The sequence below is a fragment of the Bos indicus genome, chromosome 29 (genome assembly GCF_029378745.1).
Source record: "Bos indicus isolate NIAB-ARS_2022 breed Sahiwal x Tharparkar chromosome 29, NIAB-ARS_B.indTharparkar_mat_pri_1.0, whole genome shotgun sequence".
In the NCBI taxonomy this organism is placed as follows: domain Eukaryota; kingdom Metazoa; phylum Chordata; class Mammalia; order Artiodactyla; family Bovidae; genus Bos; species Bos indicus.
The window spans coordinates 7,595,740-7,609,388 of record NC_091788.1 but is presented as its reverse complement, the minus strand read 5'-3'; the positions used below and the strand labels follow the sequence as shown (position 1 = coordinate 7,609,388).

General features: G+C 43.6%; 1 long non-coding RNA gene across 2 annotated transcripts in view; it reads left to right on the top strand.

The window, feature by feature from the left end:
- LOC139180622 (uncharacterized) overlaps positions 1–13,274 on the top strand; it is a 31,521-nt gene extending 18,247 nt beyond the window's left edge. Inside the window, exons 1-4 of one of the 2 annotated variants that reach the window (XR_011564860.1) lie at positions 2,315–2,811; positions 9,084–9,175; positions 10,669–11,161; positions 12,446–13,274. This is a non-coding gene — a long non-coding RNA (uncharacterized lncRNA). Of the gene's footprint in view, positions 1–2,314; positions 2,812–9,083; positions 9,176–10,668; positions 11,162–12,445 lie in introns of those variants that run through there. The other variant, XR_011564859.1, reaches the window with a different exon arrangement.
- The last annotated feature ends 375 nt before the right edge of the window (positions 13,275–13,649 follow it).

Below are 13,649 nucleotides of genomic sequence, written 5' to 3'. Positions count from 1 at the left end.
AGGCAGGAAGAAGGAGAGGATGTGGCTTAGCGGCAAGGAGAGAAGAGGATGTGTTAGGGGAGGGCCATGTGACATGTGAGATCCCAGGAGACAGGAGATCTGCTTGGGGAGGGAAGGGAAGGCTGTTTGTGTCGAGCAGCAGGGCGGGGAAACCACTGTGGGGAAGGGGGCAAATTACAGCTCTGGGCAGAGGACTGCTGCAGCCTACGAAACCTGAGCTGAGAGTCACGGAGACGCTGGTTTCGTTGTTGGTTTTAATAGCTGGTGCACGGCTGTGCCCATCTAAGGATGCTGTGAGGAACATCCTGTTTCTGACAAGTTCCCCCCACCCTCCAACCCCTCTCGGTTGTCACTGAGCAGCGGGCCGGGTTCCCTGTATAGCAGCTTCCCACTAGCTGTCTGTTTCACACATGCGAGTGCATGTATTTCAGGGCTACTCGTTCAGTTCCTCCTACCCTCTCCTTCCCCAGTTGTGTCCACAAGCCCATTCTCTGTGTCTGCATGCATCTCGATTGCTGCCCTGCAGACTGATTCATCAACAGCACTTGTGCAGATCCCATGTATGTACGTAGCACATGACAAGGCCCTGACAGTGTATAAAGTCCTCTAGGCGATTTTACTGTGCTGCAGGATAGCGGAAGCACCCACTCCGCCTTGTAAAACCCCCGACAGTATTTCTCTGCCTCTTCAGCTCTAATGACAATCTGCAGTGTAGTCACCTGCCGCTACATCTGCCTCCCCAAACAGTGGCTTCTGTTTTAAGGTGCTTAGGAATTTCAAGGGTATCTTGCAAAAGAATTTTAAAAGACAGATTTTGACTTTATGAATCTGGAGTGGGACCCCCAATGTCAACATTCTGGGAGGTTCCCCCTTCTGAACACACAGAGGAGCAAGGGCTTACCCTCCACCTACCCATAGCCTTGTTCTTGGTTCAATTTTGGTGTCGTTTTTCAGAGTCCAGGCTGTAAGCTCAGACCACTTTGGCTTCTGTTTTGTATTTGCTATTGAGTCTGGACACATTTATTGACCTTATTACCTAGTTTCTTCACTTCTGACAAGAGAAATCAACGCTAGGGCAGTGGTCCCCAACACTTTAGGCACCAGGGACCCGTTTTGTGGAGGACAGTTTTTCCACAGACTTGAGGAGGGGATTGTTTTGGAATGATTCAAGCTCGTCACATTTGCTGTGCACTCTATTTCTGTTATTATTACATCAGGTCCACCTCAGCTCTCCAGCATTAGATCCCAGAGGCTGGGAAGCCCTGCACTAAGGAATGCCTTACGATCCAGGGCTTAGGACTCTGCACTCTTACTGCCGAGGACCAAGGTTCAACCCCTGGTCTGGGAACTAAGATGCCACAAGCCCTGTTATATGGCCAGAAAGGAAAAAAGAGAAAGAGAGAGAAAGAAACAGTAAAGCAAGCCAGCAGCTAGCTTTTTTCTGATTTCTGTGGTATAAATATATCCACTATGGCCAATTTCAAGCTAGCCATATGACATCACCGAACAAGGAGTTAGGAAGAAATGTGCACGTCCGTAAACAATGTTTCCACCACAGAGATACCATCAATGAAAGTAACCTCAAGAGAAAAGATAAGAGTGAATAGGTGAGCAATAAATAGGAATGATGAGTCTGATTATTTATTACCTCTTAGGAATAAAATTTATTTGATTATATACGTTCATTTTTTTAAATAATATGTACGGTTAGCCTCTGGATTACAAAATGTGTGAACATTTAATAATAAGCCCTTGTTAGTTGATATAGGCTGGCTCCAGCGCATTGCTGACTTGTGAAATAGAGGCAGTCACTGCCCTCATGAAGCGTATAGTCCAGAAGTGAATGGGCGTGGTTCCTATGAGGACACGAAGCCAAAGGAGTGATCAGTGGGATAGGCAGAAATTTGACCCCCATAACCTTCACCATCTGGTTGTTATGACAATGAATATGTTATGATACATGGTAACAGGACTTTGTAGATCTCACTGGTTTTATAAAGTAGAAGACCAGGAATTCCCTGGTGGTCAAGTGGTTAGGACTTTTCACTTTTATGTCAGGGGCTCAGGTTCAGTCCCTGGTTGGGGGACTAAGATCCTGCAAGTCATGGCAAGGCCAGAAAAAGTTTTAAAAAATTATTAATAGATGGCCTTTAGACAGAGAGGTTATCCTTGGTTATCCAAGTGTGTGTAATGTAATCACATGAACCCTTAAAACAGAAGAGGGAGGCAGAAGCAGAAACCACAGAGGTTCAAAGCACAGAAAAGATCTGAGGTTCTGTTGTTTGTTTGAGGAGGAGGGGAATCATGTCACAGGGAAATGGCAACCACTGTCCTCTAACCGCCAGAAGCTGAATTCTGTCAATAACCAGTAAGTCTGAAAGAGGAACCTCCCTCAGCTGCCAATGAGAACCCAGTCCTGGCCAATACTTTGATTTTAACCCAGTGAGACGTTAAGAAGAGAACCAAGCCATACCATTCCAGACATCTGACCTAGAGAAACAGTGAGGCTTGTGTAAAACTGCTACATGTGTGATAATCCGTTACACATCAATACAAAAGTAATACAGTCAGTAAAGAAAGGATCAGAGTAATAGCTACTAAAGAAGAGCAGGGTGGGGAAGAGTATGCCAACACTTTCAGCGATTTAGAGGTGTTTGGAATGGACAAGGGAGCTTCCCTGGTGGCTTAGTCTGTAAAGAGTTCACCTGCAGTGCAGGAGACTGGGGTTCCATCTCTGGGTCTGGAAGATCCCCTGGAGAAGGAAATGGAATGTGTGAGGAGAAGAGAGAAGAGACTGAAAGACGAGATGAGGTGAGTCTGATCGTGAAGAGCATTTTAAGCCAGGAGACTATTTTCCAAGAGCAAAGGGAACCAGTGAACTGTTTAACAGAGCTTGCGTTTATGGAGCATGAGGAACACGGCACAGCCTGGGACCAGGCATTCAGGATCCCCGACTTCGTCAGTCAGGGAAGCCGGCGAGCAGGAAGAGTGGCTTGAGGGTGCCGAGCCCCAGACGCTGACCAACATCTGCTTGCTTGTTCTTTCTCATCTCAGTTACTCACAGCACCAGCTACGTGTAGGGCACCACTCCAGGGGGCAGGGACACCCACTGCTCCGAGCTCCCAGACCTCAGCAGGGCCTTTGTTATTGCTCTTGTTTTTCTAGAAGTCATGTGGAGTAAGATAAATATAGTTTATGGATTCCCACAACTAGTTCTGCCACTTATTAAGCCCACAAGCCAGGGCAAGTCACTTAACCTTTCTGAGTTTCCCTTTTCTGATTTGTAAATAACTATTATAGCTACTTCAGCAGGCTATTGCAGGAATCAAAGACAAAGTAGATAAAAACTTTAAACCTCATGAAAGCCCTGTTCAGATGATCCACTTTCCTCTCTTCGTCTGTCTACCATCCATGTGCTCTCGTTCTCATATTCTTTTTTTTTTTTCTCTCTCTTTCCTTTCATTGTTTTCTTTATTAAATTAGTTCAACAAATATTTCTTGGGAGCCTGTGCTATTCATTCATCTAAATGTCTGTCCATGTCTGCTTCACACACACACATTCGCATCATGGAGCTTACTCTATGAACACTTAAGGATACAGAACAAAGCTCCTAATGTATTTTTAAGTGGAAAATAAAAGTGATTACAAAATATGTTCGATTGACAAGCAGGTGTTTTGGTGAATATGTGTTTGCTGCGTGAAAGGGAGCAAGAGAGAAAAAGTACAAATATATTCATAGAGCCAAACATTAGAAAATACACCTCAAAACGTTAGTAGAATACCTCTAGATGCTTTCATTTGGCTTTGTTTTCCCATTTCCCCGTATTTCTCAAATTTTCTGCAAGAAATACATTTTATAAATAGTAAAGCAGCCCAACATGTTTTAAGAAAAATACAAGATGTCAAATGCTAGGAATAAGTTATACATAGGATGTTATGGGAATGGATGTTTCTGAATTAAATGTTGACTGGGTAGAATCTCTATGCTTAGCTTTGAAGGATAAAAAGCTCTTTAGGAAAGACCTTAGTGAATGGCATTCGGGAGAAGGACCCGAGGTGTGCACACACTGGAGTGGTCAGCTCTTGTCACCTGAAGTGCATCCTGGGTCACACTAGGAGATGGGAATTAGAAGCCATGCTATGAATCTTAGCTTTTATCCTCTAAGTACAGAGGCATTTAAGCAGAGGATTCATATAGTCAGACCTTCATTTCTATAGATTACAGTGGGTGGCAGTGTGGAATGCATAGTATAAAGAGGTTAGAAGCAGACAGGAAGCATGGAAATTTGTCAGGACGCTAGCGTCCAAGTAAAAGACAATGAAGGTCTGGACCAGAACAATGTAGTGAGAATGGAGAGAAATATTTTAGGGATAGTTGAGAATTGTTTAAGGCTTATTTCCCATTCTGCCTGTGTTATACTATATTGTTAAATTAGCAACACTATAACTTATTTAAGAAAGTGTACTTAGGTGCCTATATAATATGCCTGCATAATTTTCCAACTGGAAGAAAAGTATCAAAGGGCATGGGAAGGCTAAGACCCAAAGACCTTGGACGATTTCATAATTTGGCTTGGGTCTCACTTCTGCAAGCCCAAAGGAGACAGTCAGAGTTAGAAAATGCTTCCCTCCTGCTGGAAACTAAGCTGTGGGGAGACTGGAAACAGCAGAGGGCCTGAGAGAGTCTGGAGGAGTTCCCACCAACGAACGCGGCAGACAAGACCAGATGAGCAACTGTGGTGTCATGGGCAGTCAGAGAGCAGGCTGTGCAGTGATGTGACTTGGAAAGAGACAGGAGGGTTTTGTGTGTGTGTGTGTGTGTGTGTGAGAGAGAGAGAGAGATGTTTGGCTTTTTCTGAGTCATGTTTAGTTTTTATAACAGCAGACTTTCCAACTGGCATAAAGACAGTCAGGAGTTAAGAGAGAAAGCAAAGCACCTAAGTATGTCATGCCAGCAGGGTGCCAGCACGAGTTTGCTAGCGGTTAGGAGCAGCCTGGCTGTCCGTGCTAAGGAGGGACATGAGCACAGGGAGGAATAAATTCCTGAGCTCTTCTTTGGCTCATGTTTTTACTTTGTTGACTTAAAAAATAATCACAACCTAAAAAACTGAGAGTTATGTTTTATTTGGTAGGAATTTTTAGGACTTCAAGGCCAACAGACAGCATCTCAAGTAATCCCGAGAGAATTGCTCCGAGGAACGGCGGGTGGGAAGTAAGGGGTCAGGTTATATAGAAGAAGTGAAGTGAAGTGGTGTCTGACTCTTTGTGCCCCCATGGACTGTAGCCTAACAGGATTCTCCGTCCATGCGATTTTCCAGGCAAGAGTACTGGAGTGGGTTGCCATTTCCTCCTCCAGGGTATCTTCCTGACCCAGGGATCGAACCCAAGTCTCCCGCATTGTAGGCAAACGCTTTACCGTCTGAGCCAGAAGTTAGTAACAAAGGACTGGTAGCCTGAACATCAAGAGATTGTTGTGAATTAAAGAAACCTAGATATCTCAAGTTAAGGAGTTTAGCACTTTTTTATGTGTGAGAAGATGCAGGAGTCTGCTCCCTGAAATCATTGCTTTCATCATCTCAGCTGGGGTGAGTATCCAGTGATTTTTCACATCCTGAGTCCTTCAGGACGCCCTGCAGGGAGTGGCTGCAGCCTTGCAGCTGCCAGATCTGTGCAGGTATTCTTCTCCTTCCTGAGCGCCCTGGAGGACGGGAATCCCTGATGACTGTGACCTCCTTGCTTATTGATCTGATAACAAATACTTCATTTCTCAATCTCATCCACGTTCTGCTTTATGTTTGCACCAAGTGAGTAAATGCTTTCCTAATGAAATTTTGAGGCTTTTTCTTAAACCCCTCTTTCTAATCACATTCATGGGAAGTGTCTAAAATCCTCCAAGTAAGGCACAAATCTTCTTTCATGAAAAAGTGAATATTGATATTGAAATCCAAGATAAGTTTTAGATGCTCTCAGCCCTCTGGCTGGATGTAGGCAGGCACAAGAGAAGCCTTAATACAAGGAGTCAGGAACACAAGAAGGCTTTATCATAGAGTGCAAAGAGTTGGGTTTGGAGGTCTGGAGCCCTGACGTCAGCCCAGAGAGGGTCACAGCATCTTTCTCTGAGGGTCTCTCTGAGCTCAGCTGCTTGGGGAAGTCAAGCCTCTGGTCATATCAGAAGGGGCTGAACAACCTCAGGTAATCCCTAACGGTCTTTTCATTTGTATATTTAGATTCCGTGGACCAGGAGGACTTAAAATAACAATTATTTGCAGCTTTGCAGAAAATTAGAGAAACTTGTAAGAGTGAGCTTTCTACAACAGGATAACAGAGGATTTAAACTGAACCAGTACAGAAAGCCAGAGGTAGAACTCAGAGGAATACTTTTTTCCAGTGAGGTCTGTTCTGACTTTCAAAGGGATGTGTCCCCCTCTAGCCCTGTATTAAAGTAAACTTGGTGTTTGGGAGGGTGCTGTCTTTGTGTGTTGATTTCTTTTAATGAGAGTGAAAATTCTTTCTTTGGCAATAAAGGTCCAGAGCAGAGGAAATATAGTGAGGTGGCAGTGGGTGGTGGGGGTGGGGTGGCAGGTGTCCTCAGATTGGATACCAGGAAACGACCTCTCATGTGACCTCCAAGAACCTGAAGGCTTGAGGAATCACTTTTCTGAGAAATCTTGTCTAGCAAACGCCTCACCCACAGCTTCTTCTAGCCAGTAAGTCCTAAAGCTCACGGGTTAGCAGGGCAAGAGCATCTACCTTGATCTCTGCTGCCCTGGAGTCCTGCCCTCCAAAATGGCTCAGAGAAGCCAGCAAGTTCCTTTTCTGGCTTTCTTTTCCCTTTTCCTATTGCATTCTAATTCACAGGCAAAAGAATTATCTGCTGTTTTAATTCTGGTTAGGCCCACAGGGACATACAATAACATTTCTCTTGCCTTTTCTTTTTTAAAGTATTTGTTTGGACTGCACTTCTATAAGCTAGGTCTTGTTCTGGGAGGGGCTGAAATTGCCTGAGGGAGGCTGTGTGGGTGGAGTAAGAAAATCTGAATGGGATTCCTACCTTGATGAGCGGGTAAAAATTCTGTGTGTGTGTTATGTGTCTGTCTGTCTAACCCTTAGAAAAAGTTAATTATCATATTTCCAAGTACTCAGAGCAGAATGGATGATACACTGACCAATTTTAACGTTGCATTTTGATCCTCTATTTGAAATTCCCCCAGAACAACGGCTCTAGGTCCAGTTTCTACATTGCCTCTGAGGGTCCCCTGTTGTGAAATGCTAAGGGCTAGACAGACTTGAGATCCTAAGATTACTTCCACTCCCCCACCTCCCTGCATTATCATTTCCCTACCATATTATACAGTGAAAGAATGCCATCTAACTTTTTGAGAAAGACAGCTAGCTGGCCTTCTCTGCGTTAGAGGCAGATTCTGAGACCCTTCTCTATGTCAAAATGATACCTATATTTCAAAGCATAGACAACATACATTGTGAAGCCTCCTCTAATTCTTCCAAACCCAAAACTAAATGAAACAAACCATATGTATATACAAGGCTTCCAAGGTGGCTCAGTGGAAAAGAATCTGCCTGTCAAAAGGGGAGACAGGGTTTGATCCCTGGGTTGGGTTGGGAAAATCCCCTGGAGAAGGAAATGGCAACCCACTCCAGTATTCTTACCTGGGAAATCCTATGGACAGAAGAGCCTGGCAGGCTACAGTCCAAAGGGTGCAAAAGAATTGGACATGACTTAGCAACTAAATAAAAACAACCATATATATGTAAGGTTTCCCTCGCTTAAACTTCCAAGTGCATTTAAGGGTATACATTGTGTTTTGTTAATTTATGATGAGAATTTAGTCTATGTCAGGTGCTAGGTTAAGCATTTTACATGTATTAACATTGCAGGTAAATGCAACTTTTGACTCCATCTCATATCTGAACAAAGAGATCATGTGACTTGCCCATGACCGCTGGGAAACGGTAGAGTCATTTATTTCCTGTATTGGTAGAGATAGTACTCCATCTTTTGCTAAGATTTTATTATGTTTTACCTACCTTTTGCTTGCAAGAATAATTGACATTTGTAAGGGGATTAACATTTTACCATTCATCAGCTCATTAATGTCAAAGATACTTTTGTAGTGTTGTTATTACTATTTTCCCACATTTCACAGGAGGTATGTGGCAGAAATAGTATTCGGCCAGGTGATATTTCACCCTACCTCAGGCCACTGAACTCCCTTCCCTGGCCTCCTGCAAGGTCAGCTTGGTGATTTCATTGCCTTTGCAGGGCTAGAACTTTCCCTTCACCACAGCTACCAAAAGATCTAAATTATGGTACCAGGGCAGGGGCGTGGCCCATACTGGCCCAGGCTTAATCTAAGAGCTACACAAAGGAGAGAGAGCTCAGATCTTTCTCAAGTTGTCCAGGTGGTCACCTATCTGCAAGTTTTGCATCCACAGATTTGGAGAGCTGTCTTCATGGTACTATGCTATTTTATATAAGGGCCTTAAGCATCCGTGAATTTTGTTATCAGTAGAGGTCCTAGAACCAGTCCCTCCCAGGGATAATGAAGGGTGAGCTCCAATAGAATGTAGAGTTTCCGTTTATATTGGAGAATTATAGGATATAAGGGGCCAAATCAATATGACCAGTGGCTTTATATGACCAGATCAATATACCCAGTGGCTTTTATCAGCTGAAATCTTCATACTGGTTTATAGAATGGGTCCTGCTCTTCTCTGAGAATAGAATGAAGATTCAGGTCCATTTGGCCAGCACATACTAAGAAAAACTAAATTGGGTTAAAGAGTCCCTTAACTGAATCCTGCATAAAGGGCATGTTACAGTTCATTTATCCTTTTAATGAGAAAATAATGAGCACTTACTATACACCAAAATATATGTGCATATTAGAGCTTTAGAAGTAAAATTGACCAAGAATTTTTCCACACCTTTGGTATTTTGTCAGTCTAAATAAAGAAGTAAACTGGAACAAGTTCCAATTACCAGAAATTGAGTTTGTTTGGAAATAGCAGATGAATTGCAATTCAGAAAACATGTGCTAATTATAATTGGACTTTTCTGCAGAATATCTAGCCAGGAGACCTGAATCCACTTGCAATAAGGAAGATAAAGTTAAAAAAAAAACAAAACAGAAAACGTGCTGTAGCAAGTTACAGGTGAGTCCATGGGGATCGGGGAAGGCTGAATTTATGGGGGAAAGTGGGAAGAAGGAGAAGTCCAGCGAGAGTCCAGGCAGGAAGTTCACCAGTTTGAGGATGGGAGAGATTCTTAGCAAATATTCATTGGTCTGGAGGTAAGTCTTAGTTTTTAGTACAGCAGGCATGTATAGAAATCAGTCTCACTTCTTAAATTCCATTCTTCTGAGGGCACGTGTATAAGATTTTCCATTTCGTATCATCCGGTTTCATTTTGAATTGGAAGTCTTTCATGATTTCATAATCATACGAGAGAAACACGAAAAAAGGCAGTTACTGTGTAATGTGATGCTCATTCACAATGCAGAAGCAGGGGGCTGTGCAGTCAGAAGAGGCTCATTTATACTGTAGGGAGTTGGATAAGGAAGAAGGTGATGATGGAGGGGAGGAATATGATGGAAGGAGTGAGATTCAGGGGAGATACCCCTGGTGAAAGGAAGAGTGTGCACAAAAGAAAGAAAGAGAGTAGAACACAGCCAGGCTGCAGAGGCGGTGGTGGGAGTTTGGTGTTCTTGAAATGCACTGGTACACAGCAGGTCTGTGCGCCCCTAGGGGCTGCAGCCCGCCAGGCTCCTCCTTCCACAGGATTCTCCAGGCAAGAATACTGGAGTGGGTTGCCATGCCCTCCTCCAGGGGATCTTCCCAACCCAGGGATGGAACCTGTGTCTCTTACATCTCCTGCATTGGCAGGGGGCTTCTTTACCACAAGTGACACCTCTGGGATTCATTCTCCTTTCTGAAGATAGAGCATCTGCTGGTCTTTGAGGGTTATACTGCCTCTCAATGTACTCACCTAAAAACATGTTAAAAATCATTTATGTTCAAAGGGCCCACCTAGTGCCTCGATTTAGAAATAAATCAACGGAGAAGAGTGTTCCGTTTACTATGCTGTGTAAGAAACTGTTCTACAGGTAGTGGCTTAAAAGGACAATTGTTTTGTTTATGTGGATCAGGAGCTCATACTAGAGTGTTGAGGAAGCCTGTCACACATCCATGTCTGAAGGCTATCTCCTGTTGAGTACAGAATCTGTCTTTGGTGGGCCACTTATTCTTGCCCAGGGGGCAAGCCAGGGCATGTTAAGAGTCTTCTGGGAGGCAGACTCCTCCTCCAGTTTCCTTGGTCCTGCTGATTCAGCTGGGCCTCCCGTGACCTTCCAGTTGCAGAGCTCCTGCTTGGCACCAGGGGGCGTGCCTGGGTCTTTACTCTCCCTCTAAACAAGGCCTTATAAATGGACTTTTGTGAATGGACTGGTCTCCTGAGGCCACAGTGGCCCCTCTTGACCACCTTTCTATCCTGCTTGTTCTCACCTCTTTCCTTCAGCTCAGAACTAAGCATGAGTTGAGATGCCCTGGTATTTTCACAGAAACTGTAGTTGAGGTCCCTGTTAGATTCCTGATAGTTATCAAACATTTCAGGTTTTTTTTTTTTTTTTTCCTTTTCTTCCACCTTCCAGCATAATTTGAAGAAGCTTATCAACCTTATCAAGTCAAAGCTATGGTTTTTCCAGTAGTCATGTACAGATGTCAGAACTGGACCATAAAGAAGGCTGAGTGCTAAAGAAGGCTGATGCTTTTGAACTGTGTTGTTAGAAAAGACTCTTGAGAGTCCCTTGGACAGCAAGGAGATCAAACCAGTGCATCCTTAAGGAAATCAACCCTGAATATTCATTGGAAGGACTGATGCTGAAGCTGAAGTTCCAGCACTTTGGCCACCTCATGCGAAGAGCTGACTCATTGGAAAAGACCCTGATGCTGGGAAAGATTGAGGGCAGGGGAGAAGAGGGTGACAGAGGATGAGATGGTTGGATGGGACCATCGACTCAATGGATATGAGTTTGAGGAAACTCTAGGAGATAGTGAAGGACAGGGAAGCCTGGCGTGCAGGAATCCATGGGGTCACCAAGAATTGGACATGACTGAGCAACTGAACAACAAAAAAAATCAAAGGTAAGACTAGAATTATGTCTTATAGGTTTCTTTTTGTAATTTTCACTTTAAAATGATTCACTTTTTTTTGAATATGCAATTCATTCAGAAAGATCAGAATTCTAAGATGAAAGTAGGTAAGTACCAAGAATCCGTTCCACATTGCCATGTTCCTCATAAATGTCTCCAGTTTTGCTAGTGTAGGATCTCAACATCATCGCTGAATTTTAACTGTCAAGTTCCTAACCGAGTACACTTAGCACAGGAGATGGATTTACCTGCTTGGGCCCTGTCTTAGCCTGTTCAGGCTGCTGTGACAAAATACCGTTGACTGGGTGGCTTATAAATAATAGAAATTCCTCCTAGCTCTGGATGCTCAACAGCCTGAGCCTAAGGTGCCAGCAGGTCTGATGTCTGCTAAAGCCTGCCTCCTGGTTCACAGTTGTCTTTTCACAGTGTTTCTACCTGCGGCAGGGGGAAGGAGACTCTCTGGGGTCTCTTTTATAATGTTACGGATTCCATTCCTGCAGGCTCTCCCCTGACGACCCAGTGATCTTCCAAAGGCACCACATCCTAACACCATTATATTGGGAGCTAGAATTTAACATATGAACTTGGGGAGACATAAACATCCAGTCTGTAGCAGGCCACTTCCAAGTCATCTTCTAGGAACATTATTTTTTTTCTTCCATAATGAATTTTATTTTTAAATTTTTATTTATTTTCTATTATTTATTTGACTGCCTCAGGTCCTCGTTGCATCAGGCAGGATCTTTCATTGTGGTGTGTGGACTCTCTAGTTGTGGCACGTGGACTCAGTGGTTGCAACACACAGGCTTAGTTCCTCTGAGGTATGTGGGACCTTACTTCCCCTACCTGGACTGAACCCAAGTCTCCTGCATTGCAAGGCAGATTCTTCACCACTGAGCCACTTGGAAAGCTCCCTAGGTGCACTATTAACATGTTGATATGCCTTGTTAAATGCACAGTCCTAATACATTTTAACCACATGAGTTGCTTATTGCCTTTTTAAGCTCCAGAACCTAGAGGACCAGAGTTATTTGCTATATAAAAGTGCTCCATATAAGGCACCAGTAATAGGACATACGTATGGAGGGAAAAAAGCATCATCATGGTGGAAGAGACAGTCTATTAATAAGAATATTATGCTATTTTTCTAGGTTTTGTGATGGCTGTAGTATCTGTCATTACTTCTACATGTGTCATTTTCCGGGTTTCTTTTGCCATTTTCTAAACACTTGGTTACACAATTTTAATTTGTTATTGTGTGCCCTGTTTTCTTAGGAACCCCACATTGGGAGAACTTCTGGTTGCACACAACTCTGAGCCTCTCCTGATAAATAGCCCAGCAGGTGTCTCACCGCTTTGAGTTACGTGTGGTTTGCCCATCTGCGCAGCGTGAGTGACCCAGACAGCAGAAGGATGGGCCTTGTTTCTCAGTGTACGGTCTTGGCAATTTCTTGGCCCTTGTCCAAGTCACCAGACACACTCTCCATCATTACCATTAACAGCAACGTGTTACAATGCAGCCATTACCACTCATCTACGCCAGCGCCTGAGTTGATGAGTTGAGAGGAGAGGAGGACAGAAAGGGGAAATCTAAAGGCAAGGTGCGGTGGGGGCGGGAGACAGCTTCTCCTTTTCTGCCCTTTCTCCAAAAACTTCCCTAGTTTTATTTCCCATTTGCTCAGCCGTGTGTTCTCACACTCTCCTTTACCTTGAGAGCTGACTGTTGGACACGCACAAGAGAACATGAAGGCCTCCAGATAAAGTAGACACGGAATCAACACAGGGTTCCAGTCACTCGTTTTCTTTGACGGGGCTTTACCAGGCTGGATGGAAGAAGAAAAGACAGCCAGGAAAGCGGGAGTTATAAATCAGCTCTGTGCTCTTCCGAGGATTTATATTCAACTGAAGACGTGTCCAATGCAGGACCTTATGGCTTTCTGTTTTCTTTTTGCTTACATGGAGAAATAACAGTTAATATAGTCAACTATCCCAAGGCAGAAGAGTATTATTAAAAAAAGAATACTTTGCAACATTATTGATTTCTCAAGTAACTGTGAGATATTTTAAGATTTTGATTTAATAAAATATAGTATGATTTCTTTTATGGGATTTTTATGTTTTCCCAATCTTTATCACCCTTGTGTGTTTCTTAGTTGAAAATGAGAGTGTCTACTAAGTATCAGCTGAACAAATCCTGATCTAAGTTACAAAAACCTTTATGGCCACATTGTCATTTTCCTCCACTTACCTCTTTCTGTAAGTAGATTTGTGGGGCAGGGGTCGTCCCTGGAGAAAGAGAACCAGGCATGGCTTTCTTGACATAAGGGAAGCTGTTTTGGGCCCAAGCCCTTGGTGGTCTCAGCCTGGCCATAATGCTTGGTCTTGAACAGGTCTCAGTGATAAACGGTCTTAAGGGAACAAAAGAATGCATAAACAACGGACTGTTAACGGGCAAGAGAAATAACAAGAGCAAAAATAT